Source organism: Trachurus trachurus, assembly GCF_905171665.1.
Source record: "Trachurus trachurus genome assembly, chromosome: 20".
Lineage (NCBI taxonomy): Eukaryota > Metazoa > Chordata > Actinopteri > Carangiformes > Carangidae > Trachurus > Trachurus trachurus.
Window position 1 is genome coordinate 14628321 of NC_139911.1, and position 5989 is coordinate 14634309.

The following is a 5989-nucleotide window of genomic DNA, read 5'->3' on the forward strand; positions in this document are numbered from 1 at the left end:
GTGCGGGAGGCACAGATCTCTACCCATTTAAGGATTTTTTAAAGCAAAACAAGTCTGCATGTGTCCTAGTGCGGGGGCTGAGTGCAAAATCATTAACTGTTAATCTTTATTTTGGCATCCCCATATTTGTAACAGTGGTAAAATGTATTTCAGTCATTTTTCACCAGTATTCTTATTGCATTTTATTTGGTTGTTAATCAAGTGTGTGTGGTAGGCTAGTTAACATGTTTATTCTGACAGGACTAATGCCTATTAATTTGTTTCTCATATCACCACTTGCAACCATGAAGCTTTTTCTTACAATGCAGATTGATGATTCAGGCAGCTGGGCAATGAAAAGGGTAACAGTTAGCCTGACTATCAGCAGCGCCACATTAAAGGTGTACAGAAATGGCCGTTTGTCCTGTTTGTCGCGCCGAGTTGTCACGAGCTGCAACACGAGTTTACCCGAGTAAGGAAAACGAATTTGATTGGTCGTTATCGAGCGGGCGGGATATTCAAAGCTTGGGGCTTCAGACGTTTGAATGACGGATTACGGATCCAATATCAGTGGCTGATGAATTGTGTACAGGCTGACGTATAATCCGTGCGCCTGCATTATCCAATGCGAAAAAAAAAACACACTTTCATCCCGGATTTACTCAAAAATAGAATTTTGCACAAAGTTTGGGCTCCATCGTCTGATAGATGAGTTATTACACTAATTGTATGACCCAGAGTGGGCTTAAATTCAATTTTCTTTTCTGTACACCTTTAAATAATGACTTTGGCTAGCAGGTAAATGTTGGGAGTTCAATTCAGCTCCATACCAACTACTGATCTCAAATGGTATTGGTACAGTATTTTTTATTCACAATGTTGCCTATAACCCTGGATGACTTGATCAGGAAGTATCATCATGGTAGGCTATATGTTCCTGCAGAACCTTCTTGTTAACTCACGTGGATTTTGAGTGACTAACAACCAAAAACTGGAGTTTACGGGAAACATATTGCAGCTGCCAAATGGTGTTATCTGTGTCCTGATTTGATCAGGCTGTAATAGGATGGACTTTGGATGTTGACTTTTGTGATATTTGGTTGTATTTCTCAATAGACCCTGGCTGCTGCTGAATGCTGATTCTGAGTGGTGGTCAACTGAGAAAACTCTGACAATCCCAGATTGAGTTTCAAGGGGAACTCAATGTGCCCCCTTTGAGAAAAGTCAAATGGTACAGAGATGTTAGAGTCTATATGGTGGGAAAAGACACACATTTTGCTTTTAGAGTAACCACAGCCTTATCGTATCATCATTCTTTCTAACTAATTTCTATTACATAATGTTGTAGTATCCTACAGCTGATAATTGCTAAAGCCGCAACAAAAAAATAGTGCAGCTTATTCAGGTAATTGATCTTGCCTTGCTCCACTGTTCAACTCAGGAAACATGAACCATATTGATATCCTCCCTGTTTCCCTAAAGCCTTTCATTTCTCTTAGATGTGTTAAACAAACATGAATACAAAACTTCACAAAGATTATTTGTTTTCTTAATTTTATTGATCACATAGCCATCTCATTTAACATTTCGTTTTTTTTTCTTTAGTGAAGTTAATGTGATCATGTAGAAAAAACAATTGAAGAGTTCCAGTTTGAACATTATACAGAGCAAAAACTCACAATTTTCATTCACATAAATGATTATTAAAACATCATCTTCTTCATCTGAGGAGCCACCACTCATGTGTCTTTTCTTCACCTCACATTCAAGGACATTTGTACAAGACCCTGACGCCACCATACACCAAAATGCAGTCTATAGTGCAATAACGGTCGCTGCCACAGCCCTCTTCCGTACCTAGTCTTTCCTCACAGCTTCCTAGGTGGTCATCACCACCAAAAAGAAAACTGTCTTTCTCCCAGACGTCAATTGTTAGCAGGTTATCGCTGACACTTCTGACCTTGAACGTCTCATTCCAGACTGGGTTGGCGTTGTCATTAATGGTGCTGGTTCTGTGGGTCTTATCTCCAATGGACACCTGTTAAATCAAATTAAAGAAATGTTAATGATGCCCTCACAAACACCATTGATCCCTGTGCAAAATTCACCTTAATGTTCATATACAACTGACCAAATGGAGCTAGTTTTACAACACACAGAAATAAGAAAAGGAGCACTCCGGGGCGATGACTCACCTTAACATAGGGATCAGGGTACCCTAGTCCATCCCCTGTGAGATCATGGCCATTTGCCACCAACACGTCCACGGTTTTACTAACACAGTCTGCAGATACAGCCTGAGCTGTCAGAACCACCAGCAGGGAAGCAAACACAGTGAGCTTCATCTTTGGTCCTTTCTTCACCCCGAGAGAGACAAAGATGCTCCTAGTTGAAATGTCAGTCCGTTTTAATATGTTTGCAGTCAAGGGCGTATCTTTGGGTTCAAAAATGTTGTTGGTGGTGGTGAGGGGTGGGGGTTAAGATCTTTGCAATGCCCATATAAGGCTTTTTTAAAGCAAAACAAGGCTGCATGTGTCCTAGCGCAGGGTATGAGTGCAAAATCATTAACTTTGATAAAAGGACAAGGCTGATTTAACTCTTTATACAACCCCTTGCAAAAAGTATGGAATCACCACTCTTGGATTGTGTTCATTTAGTTGTTTAATTTTGTAGAAAAAGGGCAAATCACAGACATGCCACAAAACAATTTTCATTCAAATTGCCAACCTTCTGGCTTTAAGAAACACACATATAAAAAAAGCAAGAAAGAAATTGTTGTAGCCAGTCACAATTTTTTTTTTTAGATTAAGAGGAAAAAAGTATGGAATCGCTCAATTCTGAGGAAAATATTATGGAATCACACTGGTAGCGTCAAGATAGAAAACTTAAAGCAATATGTTTTGAAAACAGAAAATCATAAGATAACAAATGAGGAACAAATGGGTGGAAACTGGAGTCAACGTCTGTGACCGAACAGTAAGAAACTGCCTAAAGGGAATGGGATTTACATACAGAAAAGACAAACGAAGGCCATCATTAACACCTAAACAGAAAAAAACAAGGTTACAGTGGGCTAATGAAAAGCAATCATGGACTGTGGATGACTGGATGAAAGTGATATTTATTTGCCCTTTTTCTACAAAATAAACAACTAAATGAACACCCACAGTTCAGTTAATGTGACCCAGATAATGGACCTGGGTTTAGCTATCACATGAAGCAAGATTCACAAAACACACACCACAGCAAGGGTCTTGGTGTGAGCAGTCACATATCCCACCATCATGATTTGCAATAACATTTTGCAGTTTTGGAGACTATCAACAGTGCCACATCAAGAATAGCATTTAGAAATCTAGTCAGATGGAAGGAGAGATGAGGAGCTGTGTTGCTTTAGATTGAAGGAAATCAGTGTGTCTCTATTGCCTGGCAATGCTTCACAAGGCTCATCATCAGCAAGTCTCTAACATTGTTTCTCTTCTTTCCTTTCTTCACATTGTTTCTCTACCATTTGGTGCTGAACAAGAAGAGCAGAGTGGATTAATCAGAGTTTTGGCTAAACAGCTGCCGGCTGTAGCTGGAGACTTACATCAATTTAGTCTGTTGTTACAATGATGAAATACTGGTTACTGCACTTACACTTCACATCACTCACAATTCAGATGCTTCTTCGTGTTACTCCCATGTTTTCTTGCAGGTGTGATGGTTTTCTGTCTGTATATACATTTTTACAATCCACATAACATGCAGGCATGAACTCAGTGGTTGGATGACCACTAGATGCACAGCTTTAGGATATTCTGTTTTACCAATGCACAGATGGAGTATCTTTTGGCAATCACCCCGGATGACTTGATCAGGAAGTATCATTTCCAGTATCATCATGGTATACTGTATGTTCCTGCAGAACCTTCTTCTTAACTCACGTGGATTTTGAGTGACTGACAAGTGACAACCAAAAACTGGAGTTCACAGAAAACATATTACAGCTGCCGAATGGTGTTATTTGTGTCCTGGTTTGATCAGGCTGTAATAGGATGGACTTTGGATTTTGACTTTTGTGATATTTGGTTGTATTTCTCAATAGACCCTGGCTGCTGCTGAATGCTGATTCTGAGTGGTGGTCAACTGAGAAAACTCTGACAATCCCAGATTGAGTTTCAAGGGGAACTCACCAAACGTGCCCCCTTTAAGAAACGGGACACTGTGTCTAAATGGTACAGAGATGTTAGAGTCTATATGGTGGAGAAAAGATACACATTTTGCTTTTGGAGTAACGGAAACCTTATCATATCATCATTCATTCTAACTAATTTCTATTGTAGTACAGCTGATAATTGCTAAAACCGCAACAACAAAAAATAATGCAGCTTATTAGGTATAAGAAACATGAACCATATTGATATCCTCCCTGTTTCTGTAAAGCCTTTAATTTATGTTAGATGTGTTTAACAAACATGAATACAAGACACCACAAAGATGATTTGTTTTCTTAATTTTATTGATCATTTATTCATCTCATTAAAAATGTGTGTTATCCTTTGGTGTAGTTAATGTGATTATGCAGAAAGCACAAATTAAGAGCTGCAGTTCGAACATTATGCAAAACCCCACAATTGTCATTCAGGTAAATGATGGTGATAGACGTGGAAAACAATCCTCTTCTATCTCCAATTGACACCTGTTTAATCAAATTTTTAAAATGTTAATGATGCCCATCATGTCCTCACAAATACCAGTGATGTCCATATAGCTTACAACTGACACCATGCTGGTTTTACAACACACAGAAAAGAAAAGGAACACACCAAGGCAACAACTCACCTTAACATAGGGATCAGGGTCCACCACTGCTCCATCTCCTGTTGGCCGTTTGCCACCAACACTTCCACGGTTTTACCAATGCATGAGGCAGATGCAGCCTGAGCTGTCACAACCACCAGCAGGGAAGCAAACACAGCAAGCTTCACCCCGAGACAGACAGAAGATACAACTGGTTGAAATGTCAGGCGGTTTTAATACTGATTCTTGTTTTGGACGCCTCTTGCTGACCTATCTATTTCAGAAAGATAAAGTTCACTAGGTAGCCTAGAGTGCATTGCACTCATGAGAGTCAATTCTTTGCAAATAATAAAACCCAGGGTATGGAGGCTGGTGCTCACCTAAAATACCGTAATCTTTGAGGTTTGAGGTTGAGGTTTATCCTTTAGTGAAGTCAATGTGATGATTGATATGGAAAACAATCTTTTTCACATGAGGATTTGTGTTCTTCTCCCACCAATCATTTCAAAGACAACTCTCAAAGACAACTCTTTCATTTTTAGAGGCACTTGTAAAAGACTTTGACACGACCGCCGTCCACCACGACACACTCTAGGTTCCCAGGTGGTCATCTTCACCACGAGTACCAGTGTCGCAATCCCAGGCATCAACTTTTAGGAGGTCACTTCTGACATTTTGAAACGTGAATGTCTCCCACCAGACTGGGTTGCGGTTGTATTGAGCGACAGTGGTTATGGTGGCTGGTGCTATCTCCAATTGACACCTGTTTTCAAATTTTAAAAAATGTTAACGATGCCCTCACAAATGCAGTGATGTCCATACCTATAGCTTAGGCCTACAACTGACAACATGGAGCTGGTTTTACAACACACAGAATAGTTACCCTCTATGCTTTATGCTGCTCATTGATACAGACATTGTTTGGTAGTGAATATAGGTCAAAGATCAAGAGCCATATTCATATAATACCTATCTTACATAAAGGGATCAAAACATTTTTTTAATCTATATTTTACATATTTGCATTTATGATAATTCAAAACAGCATCGAAATAATATAGCCTATTTATTTTTTTTATCTAGCAGCCTACAGTCTGTGGTAAAAACTCAGTCCTTGAAGCTCTTCAGTGGCTGCACTTGGGAGGCGGGGCTAAGCCGTTGAATGGCAGGCCGTTCGTCCAATCAGAAGCCTGGCATTGCAGGAACCGGAAGCAGTTAACTCGCTGTT